Below are 20,814 nucleotides of genomic sequence, written 5' to 3'. Positions count from 1 at the left end.
TGGCCTAGGGCTAGGCAAATATTTTTCAGATATGATACCAAAGCCTGATCCATAAAAGAATAAGTTTATATAGTGAATTGCATCAAAATTAAAAACTTGTGCTCTGTGAAAGACATTGTTAATAGAATGAAAAGACAAGGCACAAACTGGGAGAAATATTTGCAAATCATATTTGATGAATGACCTGTATCCAAAATGCATAAAGAACTGTCAAAACTTAATAACAAAACCCCATTATAGAATAGGCAAAAGATAGGAACAAATACTTCATCAAAGAAGACATAGAGCTGGCAAATAATCACATGAAACATCATTAGTGTTTTGGGAATTGCAAATTAAAACCCAATGATATTTCACTACATGTTTGTTAGAATGGCTAAAATTATAGACTGATCATAGCAAATGTTGGCAACAATGTGGAAGGATTAGAATTCCTAAACACTGCTGGTGGTAATGTAAAACAGGATAACCACTTTGGAAAAGTTATGTATTTTCCTTACAAAGGTAGGCATATAACTATCATTAATCCAGCCATTTCACTCCTAAGTATTTCTCTAAGAGAAATGAAAGCATATGTCCGTAACACCTTTTTTCCTAATAGACAAAAATTGGAAACAACTCAGATGCTCATCAACATGTAACTAGATAAACTGTATCTGCATACAATGCAATGCTACTCGACAATAAAAAGAAATGAACTACTGATAACCACAAAAACATGGATGAATCTCAAAATAATTAATGCCGAAAGAAGCCAGAAAATAAAAGGACATATATAGTACGATTCGGTTTATATAAAATTTGAGAAAATGCAAACTAATCTATAGTGATTGAAAGATCAGTGTTTGCCTGGGGGAGAGCCAGACAGGAAGGGGTAAAAGGGGAAGGAAACTTTGGTTGACGGTGGGTATATGTTCATTATCTTGATGTGGTAATTGTTTCACTGATATATACATAGTTCAAATCTATCAAGTTTTATACTTTAAATATATGCAGGTAATTGTCAATTCAAAAAACAAAACCAAAAACAACCCACTAAACACACACGCTTCTTTATCCCAAAGAATAAATGCCTAAGCACTACAACAGCATTATCAAGTTGTATTTCTACAGCTTTCAATACAGAAAGCGCATAGGAGCTCACAACTGTTTCATATATTTCATTAAATCTTCAAAATAGATCAATGAGATTCTGTATATCTAGTTTCTAACACCCTCCCCCATCTTAGATCTCACAAATGTATATAAAACTTGGAAATAAGAGATTCCTCTGAGGCATGTCTTTAAAATCAGCATATAATCAAAACAAAGGTATGCAAAATCCCCGCTCAGCATCAAGAATGTTTCCAGGTAGAAACACTTGATTGCACTTTAAATATCAACTGGACTGAATTTCTTAAGGACTGAATCTGCCAATTGTGAAGAGATCTGCCACCAACGACAGAAGCCGAGGCAAAGGCGCATTTCCGAGGCCTTCTTTGTCAGTGACCGCTAAGCGCTATCCAGGAGAGAGAGGCCCCAAGAACTTGACCCATCCAATTTTTGTGGCAACTACGTCCTTGTTATGAGGTTGGGTTCATGGATCTGAGTGTATTGCACTAAAATATCTAGACTCAGATAATTAAAAGTTCTGCATCTTCGGAAAGCACCCTTCTAATAATAATCCAGCTTCTGATAGACCCTGCCTTCAGGGAGAGAGTGCACTGGTCAGAGAACCCCAGGGCCCCTTGGCAGTTATAGTTTAAATTTAAATGAAACACAGGCCTTCAGGAGTTACACCTTCATCACTGTGTGAATGGCTAATGTGAAGCTTCACTGGGAAAACTGTCTTTCTCTTTGTCACTGAGCCTGCAAGATGGAGATGAGAATGAGACTTTGTAACTCTCATAACAATGCAACTTCATGGGGACCTGGCTGCAGCAGTCTAAATATTTTCTATGAAAATTTTCTTTGGCTATATTCCCATTTTAGAATTTCTCCAATTAGGTAGTGTTATAGGCATTTCATAGATGAAAAAACTGAGGCTCAGTGATGTTATATTTCTTCCTCAAGTTCACCCAACTGGTAAAGCAAGAAGCTTAGAATCATACTCAGGACTTCTGACCTTGAGTGCAAACTCCCTTTGTTGCTTCCTGCTAATAAAATGTGGTCCCTGTCCAGAGATTTAACTTTGTGATACCCGCAGTCTCTCAGTAGGTGCTGGTAGAAGGCCCTGGGGGCTGATGATCGGGTAATGGAGGTGGAACAGAGAGGAAACATTTCTTAAAAGGCATGTGCCAAATGCAGTAAAGGCATTTAAGCCTTAAATTGTCAGCCTAAACCCTGCCTTTCTGATAGCAAGAGCATCTATCGCCAAGATTCAGCTTCATGGCGTTTGTTGACTTGTTCAAACTCTGCAGGTCTAGGTTTTGACTCGGGAATAACGTGTGTACATGTGTGTGCTCCATCTGTTCCATGTATGCACATGGGTATGACTAGGTGGCTGTTGGTGCTTCTCTTTAGACATGGTTGGTAATTGGAAATCATTTGACTTCAGGATCAAATGCTGAGCTGGGATCTGACTGAGAGTTAGTCCATGCTGCACAGCTGGATAAATCTCAAGGGCTGGGATTATCAGGCTTAGTTTAGCAGCTAGCTCCATTACAGTTCATTATATGTGACTGGATGTCTCGGGGGGCCTGGAGGGCCCTGCTAAGGCATTCAGGATATATCAGCCTGGATAGCTTATATGTAAAAAGGGAGGAGTGACACAATTTTTTTCCACTGGGCTAAAGCTAAGGTAATTAAGCTTGACAGAGCTAATCTGTTGTTGGGATCAGTATGACAGTTGGTTATTTCTGCATATTTAAGGATGACAGCCTCACCTCAGACTGTCTTCTTCCCAAATGGAAGAGTCAGCATTTACCTATCTTGCTTAATAAAATGCAATGCACAGATCTACAATCAACCCACCATCCAAGGGAGGTGAGCGGCTGGTGTTTTGTAAGGAAGTGAGAACTAAAATGTCAAAGTCTTTAGTGAAAGGAAATCAACTGTCAAAGTAATTGTCCTTTACAATGGAATTAGGGTCCAAATTCCTTGAGGGCAAGGACTGTATTCTTTTTTTCATTTTTGTATCACAGAAGAGTAACTGGTACACACTAGGTACTCAATAAAGATTTGCAGTATTTCACTGAAGCATGATTTTGAAAAGAAAGCCAAATCACAATTCAGAGTTGTAAGAATTTTGTTCCATGAACTTGTTTCAGTACTGTCCAATTCAATCCACCTCCCTGTGCTTCAGTACCCACAGGGATGAATTTACAATGGAAAGCTTGTTCTGGGTGGCTATCTTTACTTATATACATTTATTTGTATTATATTTTATATATTTTAAATATCTGTATATTTTAAATATTTATATAAATGTAAATTTATTATTAATCCATAAGATTTATTTATATTGCATTTATTTAAAATTTTTTTATTTGGAGTATAGTTGCTTTACAATGTTGAGTTAGTTTCTGCTGTACAGCAAAGTGAATCAGCTATACGAATATTGCATTTATAAATCAATGAGTGAAGCAGTGCAAATCAAAAAGGAAGTCTGTCTTAGGAGGCTGTTATGGAGGAAATAATTTCCAATTTCTCAAGAAGCTTGGCAGATTATGCAACAATTACAAGTTAGCTGATTAGTTTTAAATCATTACGACCATACCACTGGGTCTCTAGACTTTGGCTTTATTTCAAAATTCTATAAAACATTCAAATAAAATTTAGTCTCCTAGCCTTAACTATATGGTTTAGATTTTGTATACCTTATCTATGACTTTGCTTATTTTTTTATTCTTATATTTTATGCCATTTTTCATAACATTTTGGTATCACAGTTAAATTGATACTTTTCAACAATAATTCTTACAAGGTGAGTTGTTTTACTTGAGCATTTATCTTCTCACATTTTTATATTCTTGAACTTATTGTTACTATCAATTATAATTATTATGTGCTATATAATTAAATTACACTTGTTGTATAGCACAGGGAGCTCAGCTCGGTGCTCTGTGATGACCTAGAGGGGTGGGATGAGGGCATGCAAGGGAAGGTCAAGAGGGATGGGATATATGTATGCATATAGCTGATTCACTTCGTTGTACAGCAGAAACACAACATTGTAAAGCAATTATACCCCAATAAAAAAATTACATTACACTATAATTATGTTGAGTCTACGTGACTCTAGCATTTTGTTATATTTTAAAGTAGTTACAAATTAAGTCACTTGTGATGCCTTAAATAATGATATTATTCATCATATATGTGCACAAGTGTATGTAATACATAAATATATTCAATACTTACTTTAAAAAATTTAATCTATGAGAACTAATGACATGAGCATTGTTATAAAATTTTGAATATGGGATTTCAGGGACATGGAATACCTTCCAAGAAGTAAAGTATCTGACAAAACGATAACTTATTTGCCTGAGACTTCAGAGATAGAGAAGGCTAATTTATTTTTGATTTTGTGTTGATAGTAGCTAATAGCTTTGACCCTTTAAGTTTGAATTGTTGAAAAGTGAAAGGAAAGTATAGGTGTTTCTGTACATATATTTTCACCTGGGGGCAACACAAATAATCTCAAAAAATGTACTAAAGTCTTTTGATTTTTCTCTGAATTAATTCATCCATCAATACATTTATCAATACCAACTATGTAGAATTCATTATGGTAAGCAGAAAGTTCATGCAATGTACTTCTTTGTTTTGTTTTGCACTACCATGTAGAATGTTTTGATGGCTATAAAAAAGATTAAAACACAGACCTTATGCCCATGGCATCTGGAGCCTGTTGGTGGCTAGATAAGCTGAGGCCATTCGGAAGGGTAATAATCAGTGTGAAGCTAAATCCTGTGTAGTGTAAAGAATATTTGAAAGGACAGTAGGTGTTTAGCCTGAAGGACAGAAGTCTTAGGAACAGAGGACCTCATTGATAAGGATTCTGATTATTTTGGACGTGAATAGGAATAGAAATTATGGAATATATAGGCTGAATTATTCAAGTTTAAAGAGGTATTTTCTGAAAATGTTGTCCAAAGGAAAGGTAACTTTTTCCCTTGGAGGATACCATTTATTCAATAAATGTTTATTAAATGTCTACTATCAAATAAAATTTCCGATAAATTGCTGTATCATATCACTTTTCAATAAATCTAATGCAGGATGAACTTTTGAACAGTTTTGAGACAGACTTCTGTTTGATCAAGAGGACAAGTGAATAATAAAAATGAACATTTGTTGAGAAAAAACCCCCCAAAAAACCCCACTGACCTTAACTCAAGAGGCTTACAGTCTAGTAGAAGGGGTAAAGCAAGCATATAAACACATTTAGTGATGGAGTATGAAATTTATTATAAAAAAGATCTAAATAAAATGTTATGGAATTTGAAAAGCAAAGTGTGCATATGTAATAGTGGTTTCATTGAGCAGGTAGCCTTTCAAATAAAGTTTGACAGACATAAAATACCAATTGCTTTCTAGTTACCTTCAATGTTTCTAAGACACCTAGGAGATTTTTGACAGCCTCTCTATCTCTCTGAATAGTTATAATTCCAGACGGCTCAGGAGAGAAGTCATGATAGAATGTGATATAGTTGCGTGTGTGTGTGTGTGTGTGTGTGTGTGAGAGAGAGAGAGACATGGAGAAATAGGACCTTACAGGATACTGACAGATGACATCTACTTTTGCAATCTCTTCCGTGTCTGTGAAATTTAAATACAGTAAGTCCCCTACATATGAATGAATTCCGTTCCGAAAGTGCGTTCGTACGTCCAATTTGTTTGTGAGTCCAACAAAGTTATCCTAGGTACCCAACTAACACAATCGGCTATATACCACTCCTTTTACGCTTGCTTCTGGACATCCTGGGCTTGAAATAAAGATACTGTACTACTGTACTCTACACAGTACTCTAAAGTACACAAAAGCACAACCTCTTGTAGAGGATGCATGCATATGACGTGAAAACAGCCAAAGACAAGATGTAAAAAGTACATAAACAAATGAGTGTATCTGTGTTCAATAAAACTGTATTTACAAAAATAGTAGGTGGGCTGGATTTAGCCCATGGGCCATAGTGCTCTGATCCCTGGTCCAGATAAGCACAGACTGTACTTCTTTGTGCCCTTGAAGTTTGGTGTGGTCATATGACATTGCTTTGTTCAATGGGATAAGAGCAGAAGTGACATGAATCACTTCCAAGTACAAGTCTTTTAAGAGCTGCTGTAAAATTTGTCATATTCCCTTCCATCCTGCCAAAGAAATCACTATTTCAGATGGTGGAGATGTCATCAACTTAGTTTCCTACATGAGTATGTCACGGAACAGAGCCCCTGTCTAACCTGAAATGGCCATGTGGTGTGAATGAGAAATGAACCAGTTTTTTAACAACTTTTTTGAGGTACATTTCACATACCGTAAAATTAATTCAGTGGTGTTTTTAGCATATTCAGGGTTGTGCAGCCATCACTACAATGTAATTTTAGGGAGTTTTCAATACCTCCAAACAAACTCCATATTCATCAGCCGTTATTTCCTGTCCCCACTTACCCCAAACCCCAGTTCCAGGGGATCACTTATTTGCTTTCTATCTCAGAACCTCCATTATCTACATAAGTAATAATTGGATGCTTGTTTTTGAAGCATAACTGAGCTGATGCATTCACTGGTCTTCTAGTGCTATTTATCTTTATATTAGCACCCACCACCACAAAAATCAGAAATTAGTAGTTATTCATGACACTACTCTACCTCATTCCCCACATCCAGCTAATCTATAGCTCCTATGAAATTTACTTCCTGGATATTTCTTGAATTTGTCTATTTTTCTCCCTCTCCATTGCTACCACTATAGTTCAAGATACTACCATCTCTTTCTTGCAGTTTTGCTAGTGCTTTAAATTCCTGACATATTAAACTTCAGGATTTAGGAATAAGAAATCAGAATTCTGGGAATTCTTTGGAAATCCTGAAATCATAAATTATTCTTTATTTTTCATAACAATTTATGTGTTTTTTGGTAAGGGAGTTGTAATAATACTTTTTAACAACTTTGGTATGTACTTAAAAATAATGAATGGTAATAATAATAAAGTATGCATCATTTTTCTGTGACAGGATTATACTAAAAGTTTCAGAGATTTTCTACAAAAATATGATAATAAATGCATGCTTTATCATTTTTATGAGCCAACATATTGTGACAGGATTCTACATTTCAATAATATATAAAGATGGAAACAACCTAAGTGTCCATCATCAGATGAATGGATAAAGAAGATGTGGCACGTATATACAATGGAATATTACTCAGCCATAAAAAGAAACAAAATTGAGCTATTTGTAATGAGGTGGATAGACCTAGAGTCTGTCATACAGAGTGAAGTAAGTCAGAAAGAGAAAGACAAATACCGTATGATAACACATATATATGGAATTTAAGAAAAAAAATGTCATGAAGAACCTAGAAGTAAGACAAGAATAAAGACACAGACCTACAAGAGAACGGACTTGAGGATATGGGGAGAGGGAATGGTAAGCTGTGACAAAGCGAGAGAGAGGCATGGACATATATACACTACCAAACGTAAGGTAGATAGCTAGTGGGAAGCAGCCGCGCAGCACAGGGAGATCAGCTCGGTGCTTTGTGACCACCTAGAAGGGTGGGATAGGGAGGGAGACGCAAGAGGGAAGAGATATGGGAACATACATATATGTATAACTGATTCACTTTGTTATAAAGCAGAAACTAACACACCATTGTAAAGCAATTATACTCCAATAAAGATGTAAAAAAAAATATATATATATATAAAATTGATCTCTGCCTGATAAAGACATTTAGTAACAGAAAACATTAAATAAAGGGATGATTATTACAAATTAAATGCCAAATAAAAATCATTTAAAAATTGAAATATGAAATCTTAAATATTAAATAAGTTATTCTTCAAGTGAAATTTAAAAATAAACAAAGCATGAATTGTCCTGTTAGCCTAGATCTTTGACTCATAACAAATATTACAGATGTAGACAATTTTCTTACATTGTTCACTGGCAGTAAAATTTTTAAGAGTTTGTCCAGAAGAATTTTAAGGTGGGCATTAAGGTACACATTGCTTCCTATAAACTCATTTCCTTTTTTATCAATAAAAGTATTCTGTTGCTTGACCCGATTTTGGTTTTGCCATGAAATTCATATTGCTTTTGCTAGTTCAGACTTTTAGATCAGTTTCTAATTTTGTGTTGAAGTGTCTTCAACATCCTCTTCTCTGTACACAGCCTCTGTTAAAGTATTTACATTGAACCGTAACCCATAGTAAATATTCAAACACTAGAAAACACTAGTGAATAATTTATTGCAGAGTATTAAAATAACATGACTACAGATCTCCTAGCAAGCTTAATAATACTCGGAATCATGTGTCAAAATTGCTTAGTTAAGGACTTTGCATCAAAAACTTGTTATTTTTTGGAACATCAAACATAGGATTTGTATAAAGGATACTATGTGAATAAATTTATTAATTGTTTTTATTTGTAAGAACAAGTCCCCCTTATCAGCATACAGGGCAACAGATACACCCTTGCAATGTGACAAGAGCTACAAGCAAGACTGACTGATCAGACTGTGACCACTTCTCTCCCATGGGCTCCTGTCTCAGTTCCTAGAAATGTTGCCCTTTGCCTTCCACTCTGCGTGTCGCTGTCAGCGTTTCCTGCTCTGGCTTTGCCACTTGATGTCAATAGATTCTTTCAACCCAGCGGTATCTACGTGGATCGTGGAGCTTTAATTCTATCAGTTGGGTTTTGTGACTTTTTCCTGTTTTCCTGAACTCTTGACTGATTATTCTTGGGATTCAGAAAAAACAAATGTCCTGAGAAATTCCCATATGGAGATCCTAACTCTTACAATAGTCTCCATGTATCTTTCCAGCTCTCCTTTCATCCTTTATCATATTCAGAATTATTTTCTAAAAACACAAACCTGGTGTGGGCTTTCCCATGTTGAAATGTCTTTAATGGCTTCCCCATTGCTCTCAGGATAAAAACCAAATCCTTAAAATGGTCTTTAGGGTGCCTACAAACCTCTCTGGGCTCTTCTTACACTATTCTCCCTCTCAGCATCTGTGTTACACCTGAGCTACCCAGGTCTCCTTTTAATTCTGTGCTCTTCCCATCATAGGACCTTTGCACTTACTGTTTCCTGCATCTGAAAATGCATCTCCCTGCTCATCCTTCTGATCTCAGCTCAAATGACATGTCTTTAACTAAGTTTTCTCTACCTCAAGTTATGTCAGGTTTCTTTGTTAAATGTCCTCTAAATCTATCCTCTTTCCTACAAAACACTTAGCTCAATTCATAATTATACAGTAATTTGTGTGGGGTTATCTGTCAAAGAGTATTCATAGCACATAGAAGGCACGTAAAAGCATATGTTGAATGAATGCTAAATGAATAAAATCATGGTTCAGGAAGAAACAGAACAGGATGTGTAAAATTTATAGTTTCTGGCAGATCATGGTTAAAAAAAAGATGTCCCATAATCACCTTCCAACAGTATGATTGATTAGCAATTATATGCCAAGCACTGTGTTAATTTCTGGAATATAAGAGTGAACGAACCAACAACGAAAATCCCCATCCCCATTGGAGCTTACCTATTCTCATGGGAGGATACCTCAACGTGCAGAATTAGTAAGCATACATGACATACTAGATGGTGATAAGTACTATGGAGAAAAATAAATCAGGGAGGTGGACACATTTTCTGGGGATGGGAATTACACATTTATAAAGGATGTCCAGGAAGGCCTCACTGAAGCTGACAAGGGTGCGAAGACCTAACAGAGAGGGACATAAAAATCAACTATAATTCAATAAAAAGTAAAATTAAAAAAAATTAAAAAGAGAGGAACAGAAAGAGTTAAGGGAATATTTAATTCTGTGATTCCACAGCCAGTGACTTCCTGGAGGGTCAGTGGGGAACACAGCACAGGTACTCAGTAAGGAAGGAAAACTGGATGGGGGACTGGGCAGTGGGTTTTAGGGGAGAGGCCATCCCACAGTAAATATATCTAATTGGCAATTAGAACTAATAGGAATGACTACTCACAGTTACATATGCAGCCGACTTTCATCTTACAATTACCCCATTTTGTTTGTGTTATTGTCCTCATCTTACAGAGAAGGAAAGTCGAACATAGTGTTTAAGTAACCTGTCAAGGTCACTCAGGGGAAAAAAAAAAAGAGCTGTTTATAGAATCTAGGAAGGGCTTACACTTTTTCTTTCAGAGCTGATTTTTTAAAAAAGAATGATATTAAAAGGAGAAAAATGCAAAGTTGATGCCTGACAACTGAATAAGCACAGTAGTTTAGGCATATATAAATATTTCTTGTAGAACAGTCATTGAAAATATCTCAAGAGCACAAGGCTATCTTTAGCTGGCAGCAAAACCACAGCAAAAATCATTTAGAAAAAGGGTACAGTACCATCAAGTCCTGTCTGACATTTACCACTTATTTGCCTCCTTTGGAAGAATAGAGCAGTGAGAGGAGAGAGCTTAGAGTGAATGAAAATGTATTTTGTTCACAATCAAATGAAATGTTTTGGGCTTAGAGCCAAAAAAAAATTCTGTCATTGAATTTTTTTCAGATGCCGAAAACTAACTTGCTCAATTTTCTTTCCGCCCCCTGTACCCTTCGTCATCTACAAAATGAGGGCTTTTGACGAAATAATCTCTATGTTTCTTTCCAGCTCTTAAATTTCATGGCTCTATTCAATTTGTTAGTTAAGGGGGAAAAAGAGAGATTTAACTTTTAGTAGGAAAATTCTATTTCATCCGAAAGATAAAACAACATGCCCTTGACTTAGTAATTCTTCATATAAAATAGTTTTCTCTTTGTAGTTTTCCTTAACACATCAGTAAAAAGAGATTAAAAAAAATTCATTTCAAGCCTGATAGAGGTGGAAGGATCATAAGTATAAAAGATAAAACATCTACTCTCAGAGTTTTAATCCTAGATTGGAAGGATTCTCAAAGATATTTTAAAATTAAGAAACAATGAGAATTTCTACATAATGAAAATTATCAAAATTCATCATCTTGAATGGTTGTTTAATCGGACACTCTAATGGTCAGTTTGATGTGTGGAACAGTTAATTGATTGTGTTGCAGAATTAATAGATTGATAACATCAAATCTATAGGAACATTTCACAAACATTTCAAGTAGAGGTTTAAAATCATCTAATCATTTTAATGGCAATATGTACTATTATTTACATACAAAAAGTCAAAGACAAGTTCATCATGTGAAATGCTAGGCCTTGGGGTCTCTCAAATCCTTGAGTTTGTCAAAATATCTTATCCAATACAGGATGTTATATAATCCTATTAAGCTACAGAAAATTGAGAAAGAAGTATGTTCATGGGATTCCCATTACTAAAGCAAAGTGAAGTGTGTTATTGATAACATCATCAGGTTAATTAAGAATTATTAGTGATAAGAAAATAGGTACTTTTAAAATTCTGACACGACTGAAAACGTAGATATATCAGATGCTGGTTCAACAATACAAAATAATCTTAATGTGACAAGTTTTAAAATCTAATGCCACTATATTGTATAAATCAGTTAAGTTCTTTGGGACTTAATTTTTTCATCTGTAAAAGGACCTTGGATTGGATGAATCCTTTCAGACCCACGAGGGCACATAATAAAAGTAAATGTTTATTGGACATTAACTATGTGTCAGGAATTTTTCTAAGTGCACTTACATGTGTAAATTCATATAGTTTTTAAAAACAACAGTATGAGGTAGTTAATATTGTCAATTCTGGTTTTATAGAGTACAAAACAGAGAGTTTCAATAACTTGCTTAAGATTTGACAGCTACTGAGTGGCAAGACTGGGATGTGAAGTCAGGCATCTGGCACGTCGTCGTCCACGGTCTTAACCATGATGCAATACTGCTTGTTTTTCAAATAACATGTGCTATTATGCTCTCCCCTCTCTTGAGAACATTATCTGTAGTGGGCAGAATAACGTTCTTCCTCCCTTAAAAGGTGTCTAAATCCTAATCCCTGAAACTAGTGGAAATGTTGAAAAAGGGACTTTACAGATAGGATTAAGGTAAGGATTTTTAAATGGGTAGATTATCCTGGATTATCTGGGTGAACCAATGTAAACACAGGTCCTTATAAGAGGGAGGCAAGAGTGTCAAAGTCAGAGAAGGGAAGGTCCAAGGGATGTCATTACTAGGAGCCCAGGAATGCAGGCTGGGCAGCCTCTAGAAGTTGGAAAAGCAAGGAACAGATTCTCCCCTGGAGTCTCCTGGAGGAATGCAGCACTCCCAACATGTTGATTTTTAGCTCCATGAGACTCATTTCAGACTCTAACATATGAACTGTAAAATAATAGATCTGTGCTATTTTAAGACACTAAATTTGTGGTAATTGGTTATAGCAGCAATAGGAAACTAATACACTACCACGGTGAGTTTCTGTTGATGGTCAGCGTGTTTCTCAGGTATGCTGAGCGAAATAAACATCATAAACCCATGGATTAGACAATCTCTAAGGTCTGCTTAGCTCTATTATCATATACATAGGTATGATATGTATTTTGTAGCTACATGTGGTAAATCCTTGTCTTAACAGTTAGCCTTACAAGAATGTACAATGGGAAAAAGGCAGTCCCTTCAGTAAGTGGTATTGGGAAAGTTGGACAGCCACATGTAAATCAATGAAGTTAAAACACACCCTCACATCATATATAAAAATAAACTAAAAATGGCTTAAATACTTAAACATAAGACATGACAACATACAACTCCTAGAAGAGAGCATGGGCAAAACATTCTCTGGCATAAATTGTACCAATGTTTTCTTAGGTCAGTCTCCCAATGCAATAGAAATAAAAATAAACAAATGGGACCTACATAATGGGAGAAAATATTTGCAAATGATGCAACTGACAAGGGCTTAATTTCCAAAATATACAAACAGCTCATACAACTCAACAACAACAAAAAAAAACACCCAGTCAAAAAATGGGCAGAAGACCTAAATAGACATCTCTCCAAAGAAGAAATACAGATGGCCAATAGTCACATGAAAAGATGCTCAACACTGGTAATTATTAGAGAAATGCAAATCAAAACTACAATGAGGTACCACCTCACACTGGTCAGAATGGCAATCATTAAAAAGTCTACAAATAACAAATGCTGGAGAAGGTGTGGAGAAAAGGGAACCCTCCTACACTGTTGGTGGGAATGTAAGTTGGTGCAGCCACTGTGGAAAAAAGTATGGAGCTTCCTCAGAAAGCTAAAATTAGAGCAATCCAGCAATCCAGTAATCCCACTCCTGGGCATATATCCAGACAAAACTATAATTCAGAAAGATACATGCACTCCTATGTTCATAGCAGCACTATTCACAATAGCCAAGACATGGAAACGACCTAAATGTCCATTGACAAATGAATGGATAAAGAAGATGTGGTATATATACACAATGAAATACTACTCAGCCATAAAAAAGAACAAAATAATGCCATTTGCAGCAACATGGATGCAGCTAGAGATTATCATACTAAGTGAAGTAGGCCAGAAAGAGAAAGACAAATACCATATGATATCACTTATATGTGGAATCTAAAATATGACACAAATGAACCTATCTATGAAACAGAAATAGACTCATGGACATAGAGAACAGACTTGTGGTTGCCAAAGGGGAGGGGGTGGGGGAGGAATGATGTGGGAGGTTGGGGTTAGCAGATGTAAGTTATTTTATATATATATATATATATATATATATATATATATATATATAGAATGGACAAACAACACAGTCCTACTGTATAGCACAGAGAATATATTGAACTATATTCAATATCCTATGATAAACCAGAATGGAAAAGAATATAAAAAAAGAGAATGTATATATATGTATAACTGAATGGCTTTGCTGTACAGCAGAAATTAACACAACATTGTAAATCAACTATACGTCAGTAAGAAATAAACCAACCCCCCCCCCCAAAACAGCCTCTGAGATGATGCTTTAGAAATGACTTTGATGAAAACAGGAGTAACAGATTCCAATTCTATGTATGAGACAATGCCAGGAACTTACAGTAAAATTAAACTGATATATAGGTTCAATATTTTTCATGTTGTTTCGCTTCATATATTCCACCAAATTATTTAAAACACTAAATTAACAAATGTTTCAACATAAAAGAACAGATTAAGGAGTTTTCTTCATGGGAAAAAAGAAATACCTAGTTGAGTTTATTTATGAATAAACTCAATAAAAGAGTTTAATGAACTCTGAGTTAGAGCCAGATGCTATTAAATGACAGTCCTAATTCAATATGTGAATATAGTGGAGGAACTTTTTGTTTTCCTTTTAGAATACCTTTTTCCTTTTAAAATACATTTTTTCTTTAAAGAGTTAGTTACAAGTTATAATATTCCTGATTCAGACTTATTGTGTGCAGGGGTGTATTAATCTAAGAAGACTGATTGCAACCAAAACAGACACACATGGTATCAAAGGTAAGGTGAGAGAGATGAAGATGAGCTAATTAAGACAGTTTCAATCTATCTCACTCCTAAGCAACATCTGAGTCATGCTGTTGTAAGAAAAAGACACAGGATTATGTAAAATTTACAGAGGGAAAAATGTGCATAATTTTTTTATAATTATGCACATAAATGTGCATAATTCTTCATATATACATTTAATGGACTAACATTTCAAAATATCAGAAAATTCAGAGCTGCTCTGAAGACAATATTTAGCTGATACAACTAATTTTGATATTGTCTTATACTCAGGTTGCATATGAAGGGATTTTTCTCACTTACCTTCAGGGATATCAGAAGCAGGTTCTGAAATGAACTGACTGGTGAACCTTTTTAAGAGGCACATGCTCAGGCGCATATACGTTACAGTACAGTGTTTTATAATGCCTTACACAATGCTGAAATGATTTAGAGCATCATGGCAAGAATCTAAATCTCAGTGGAGCTTTTTAAATATTTTTTTAACGTCTAAGGATTTCCAGTCCATGTAGAAAAGTGGATTCTATTTCCTAAAGAGAATGTAATAAGTATGTGAGTATTAGAACAGAGTTGCTTGTGTAGCTCAGCTGGTTTTACCTGGAACTTATTACTGTACAAATTGAAAATGATTGTATGGATTTTACAGAAACATTGTGTTGTCCTGAAGTAGCATCTTCCATCAGATGTGTGAGGTTAGGAATGTCATATGGGTTAGCAGTTGTTTACGAAGCAGGGATTTATAAAGCGCATGTTGCATAATTACAAAGGGGCAAAAGAATGGTTCAAAAAGAGGAAGGAATATGGTTTCTCAAGGATCTAATGAGACAAATGTGACACAAATATATGAGCAAGATGGAGAAAAATGGAGCACACAAACAACTATACAATACTGTGATGTGGGCTGTGACCAGGAGTGCCGAGGAAAGTCAAAATGAAGAAAGGTCAGTGTGAGTCTCAATTAGTGAGGAAAGGCTTCTGGGGGGGGACTAGTCTTGATTGGCTAAGTGTGGAGTTAATTCAGGATTTAGATGGTCTGAGGCAAGAAGGAAGAGAATTCCATGCAGATAAGGATGAAGAAACTAACCGACAGTTCATCTATTCGTTCAAAAAAACGCTGAATGATGCCTACATGGCAAAAGTAGTCCTCGGTGCTAACCATACAGTGAATAAAGCAAGAAAAAAAAATCACTTCCCTTATAGTTTACATTCCATAAAAAGAAGTAAAAGGAATGGTCTGTTAGATAAGTGCTATGGATGAAATAAAGCAGAAAAGATGATTTGGGACTGTCGTGAAGGCAACTTTAAATAAGGTAGTTAGGGTAGGTCTCACCTAGAATGATATTTCAGTAAGATCTGAAGGAGGTGAGGGAGCAAGTCGTATGGAAACCTAAGAACAGAGTATTGAGGCAGGAGCGTCAGGCCCTGAGGTACAATCACACGTGGTACTGGAGCAAGATTGGGCAGGGGAATGTGGCTGGAGATGAGGTGAGATCTCTGTAGAGATGAGATCAGGTTAGTGTAGGCTCATGGGGGTCATTTATAAGGAGTTTGGCTTTTACCCTGCCAGAAGCTAGAAAGACCTTGAAGAGAGTATTCGTGAATGCTTACGTACCTTAAACAGACCGTCGTAGAAGTTGGGGCGGTCAAAGAGGCTCAAAGGAAAGAGAACTATCTTATTGGAAACTGAAAGGAAGGGATCCTTATTAAGTATTGTCAGGGAGGTTAAAGACACTGTCACCTACAATAACATGGCAAGTAGAAAATGACTTAATGAACTGAGTGAATAAGCTAAAGTAATTTCTAGAGGGAATGTTGAAGGTGCTTCTTGCTTTATTTCTACTCAGAGTACAATGTGAGAGGAGAGACATAAATTTATGCAAGGTCTGCCAAGCCAAAGGAAGCTAGCGTTCTGGCTTTAAAAATTCCCAGCCTCTCCAGATGGTGAAAGATGTTAAAACGAAGAAATAGCTTCTGTATAAATATGAAGCCAAAGGCTCTGCCAGGTCTGATGTTGAAGCTCAGGATGTGGCTATAAAACCTCTTAAGATTTCAGAAGGATCAACGGTGCTACCTCAGAAGAAAGGGTCCCTGAAGACCTGTATGTCTCATAACTCTCCTCAAACAATATGGCTTCCAAGAAGCTTAAGGACTTTGTCCCTCAGCAGAAGCCCTAGATAGAGAGGAGCTTATTTTGATTTATAGGTGTAGATTTATCTAATGATTTGAAGCCCAATAACATTCACAGAAGACCCACAAAGTTTAAAGAATTATGTCAGCAGAAACACGGTCAGCTTGGACTGAAACAGAGAGAGAGAGCGCTACATAAAAAGAGGTCTTTGAGCCCCTCCCCACCCCCAAATTCTACTGACAGGAATCAGGCTTAGAAAACCACTCAGCTACAAACACATGTTGCCTTTCATGAAAAAGGAAAGATGGCTAAGAAGGCAAAAACAAGAATAGGACCAAGAGCCGTGGAGAATTATTCCCAAACTTTGAGTCCCAATCAACAAACTGCCCACCTCTGTTAGATTGGATTTCAGAATTGGTATGGACCAGTGACTCCTGGGTATCTTCCATGTCTATAGCGGTTATCACATGTCTATCCCACCACTGAGTGTAGGGCAAGGGGAGAGAGCAACAATTTGTCTCTTTAGTTTTCAGGTCTTCAGTCAAGAGGAACTGTACTCAAGGATCTTACAGGACGATATCTGCGAACCTGCATTTGTGCCTCGATCTCATTTATATGACATCATCTTGGATTTCAAGCTAACACTGCATTGGGGTTCTTGGGAGGGGGCAGTAAATGTGGGACAAATGTAAATAAATTATGGCCAGAGTATAAATTGTGGTGGTTTTAAAACACGTCTGTGGATTCTTAATATGTCTCTAACGCGTAGAGCTTAATACTCTTCCCCCTGAGTGTGGCTGGACTTCAGTGATTCGTTTCTAATGAACTGAGTTAAGTGAAAATGACAGTGTGACTCTGTGATGAGGATATAAAAGGCATTGTAGCTTTCTCTTTCTCTCTCTTGAATTGCTTGCCTGGGGAAAGGCAACGGCCAATTCATAAGGACACTCAAACAGCTTTATGAAGTGAGAACTGAGGCCTCCAGGCAAATACCACTGAGTGAGCTTGGAAGCAGGTCGCCCAGCTCTAGTCAAGACTTCAGATGGCTGAAGACAGCTGACATTTCCATTTCTACCTCATGAGAGACCCTGAGCCAGAACCACTCAAATTCATGATCCACAGAAACGGTGGGATAATAAATGTTGTTTTATGTCACAAAGTTTTGGGGCAAATATACAGTCATAGATAACTAAAAGAAGACTCCTCACCCTCTAGCAGGATCCCTGGAAACTTGGCCTCTAAATTCTCCTCTAGGGGTATGTGCACGTGTGGGACGGGGATAGGGCAGAATTCCATGGCTCATGAATGGTGCTACTTCTCATTTTTCCATCTGGCTTTCCTCTTATGATTGCGGGAGGCTCTGTCCTCCGCCACACCCCATAGGCGGCTGTCATAGTGATAGTCTTTTATTTGTGTCAATACGCGTCACGTTGAGCTGGAGAAAGTTTCTTCCTTCTCACCTGTGTTACAGTCTATCCCTAAAGCCATGAAAGGCAATTTTTAAAATGTATTTAATTTATATCCTGGCCTCTAAGAATGTCACTCTTACTTACCTGCTTTTGGTTTCAGCCCCTTCTTTACTAGGAAGCTAACAGTTTGTTCCTGAAGGGCGAGGCTGGAAGATAGTCTGAGAGACAACACAGCCTAAGGCATTCGTGTCCTCTCTACCCTCTGCTTACAACCACTGACCGGGTCAGGTGCCTCTATATCACCTCTCTCTGAATAATCCAATTAAGTGTGTGTTATCTACAAGCTTAACACATGTACAACGATATGACTATGGAGGGGAAAGAGATTTTTTACATTTAAGAACTTAATGAATGCACAGTGTGATATGATCTAAAATATCTTACCAGACGACTTCTTTGAAAGGTACATAAAGTTTAGGATTGCCATAAATGGTTATTTATAAGGATATAAAATGTCTTTCCTCAGCAGAAACTGTCCTGAAGGGACCAGTAGGCTGATAAGGACTCAGAATTGCATAGATACATGTTAAATACCATCTCCAAGCCACGAGAGCAAATTGACAACCTCAGTTCTCCTTGGCAAAATGACCAAAGTTAACTCCTTCCACACGTTATCAAACTTCGAGCCGCGTGACTCTGCCACGCTGCCCACCAAAGATTATGCCATGGGTTGAAATTCTGTCACAAGCAATCGCCTCTTGCGGCTGCCCGGAAGTCTGAGGCAGTGGGACCTGAAAAGTCTAACTCAGTAGGGGTGGTCTATCTAGACAATGACTGAACTTTCTAAGAGAGGATCTAATTTTATCAGTCACACCTGAGACACGTAGAGAGATGATAACGTGCTAAAGAAAGGCACAGATTCGGAAAGGGAAACGGAATGGCAAGAGGAATACTGGACTCTGTAGACCAGCACGTGGCCATTGCCGAGTGAAAGCAGAGCAGAGAGTATGGAGTTGGGCAAAGGTGGACGGTTAGACTCTGTGGGGATCCTGGGGCCGCAGCGGTGTGTGAAAGTCCCAGGTCTCTGTAAGACTCTATCGCTCTACCAATGAGACTGATCACCCTCCTTTCTTACTTCCTGTGTGGCTTTACACTACACTCCTGCCACTAGAGAGACCAGATTATTTGGTTCTTTACATGACTTTTACCAGACACGGCAGTCTCAGTTTTCAGGGCCAGTTATTTACCTCATTATGTCCAGTTTGCCTTCCCACGAGCTTCCCCATGTCTTTATAAAAATGACCTCTGACTGTCCAATCCTCTCCACCTTCATATCCAAATAACAGCAATGGTTGCCTTTACTGAGCGTGGCACTATTTGTAACACATACCATTCCCAATCCTACACTGACCTGAGAGCTCCATTCACTGAGTCAAAAAATATTTATTTTAGGATTTATCGTCACCATTTTAATCATACAATTTTTTTTTTTTTTTTGCGGTATGCGGGCCTCTCACTGCCATGGCCTCTCCCGTTGCAGAGCACAGGCTCCGGACGTGCAGGCTCAGCGGCCATGGCTCACGGGCCCAGCCGCTCCGTGGCATGTGGGATCTTCCCGGACTGGGGCACGAACCCGTGTCCCCTGCATCGGCAGGCGGACTCTCAACCACTGCACCACCAGGGAAGCCCCCTATGATCACCATTTTGAAGTGAGGAAATTGAACCTCAAAAGATTAAAGACTAGCCCAAGGTCACACAGGTAATCATTGTCAGAGGTGGGATTCAAACTGAGGACTATCTGACTTTAAAGTTTCATCCACCGATCCAATAGTTTCCAAACCTGGCTCCAGAAAAGAGTTTATTCATTCGATGAGTAAATACTGAACAAACAATATGTGTCAGTCACTGGTCTGGACACTGCAGATTTAGCAGTGAACAAAACAGACAAAAAGAGTCTATATCCTAAAAGATGGAGACAGACAAAATGGTCAACCGAAGGGTGTAAAAGCAAAGATTCCCAGGTATTAGCCCCAAAGATCATGCTTTTGTAGGTTACGGGGTGGAGCTTCGGTATCTATATTTTTAAACAAGGATCCCAGAGAGCATTTTGGTACTTGGTCTTGACTTGACTCCACTGTACTAGAGAATGCTGACTCCTTCTAAACGTTTTTTTTTTTTTTTTTTTTTTTTTGCGGTATGCGGGCCTCTCACTGTTGTGGCCTCTCCCGTTGCGGAGCACAGGCTCCGGACGCGCAGGCTCAGCGGCCATGGCTCACAGGCCCAGCCGCTCCACGGCATGTGGGATCTTCCCGGACCAGGGCACGAACCTGTGTCCCCTGCATCGGCAGGTGAACTCTCAACCACTGCGCCACCAGGGAAGCCCTCTAAACATGTTTTAATTCATTTTGGTTATGCTGTTTAAGTCCTGCTTGGTTATGCTGTTTAAGTCCTTAATATTCAAGAATATTAAGAAGTATTCTTGAATACTTCTTACATAGTGTTTTCTTAAAGTTACATTTTGGGAGAAATGATAAGATTTGCTTACAATTAGAGATTAACCCTGGGTAGTGCAAGGTTTGCCTATTGATAATAGGGATCCTGTAATGCACACGTTTCTAAATATCTGATTAGGACTGGAGAGAGATTTAGAGAGCCTT

This window comes from Delphinus delphis, chromosome 21, assembly GCF_949987515.2.
Source record: "Delphinus delphis chromosome 21, mDelDel1.2, whole genome shotgun sequence".
Taxonomy (NCBI): Eukaryota; Metazoa; Chordata; class Mammalia; order Artiodactyla; family Delphinidae; genus Delphinus; species Delphinus delphis.
This window is presented reverse-complemented; position numbering follows the sequence as displayed.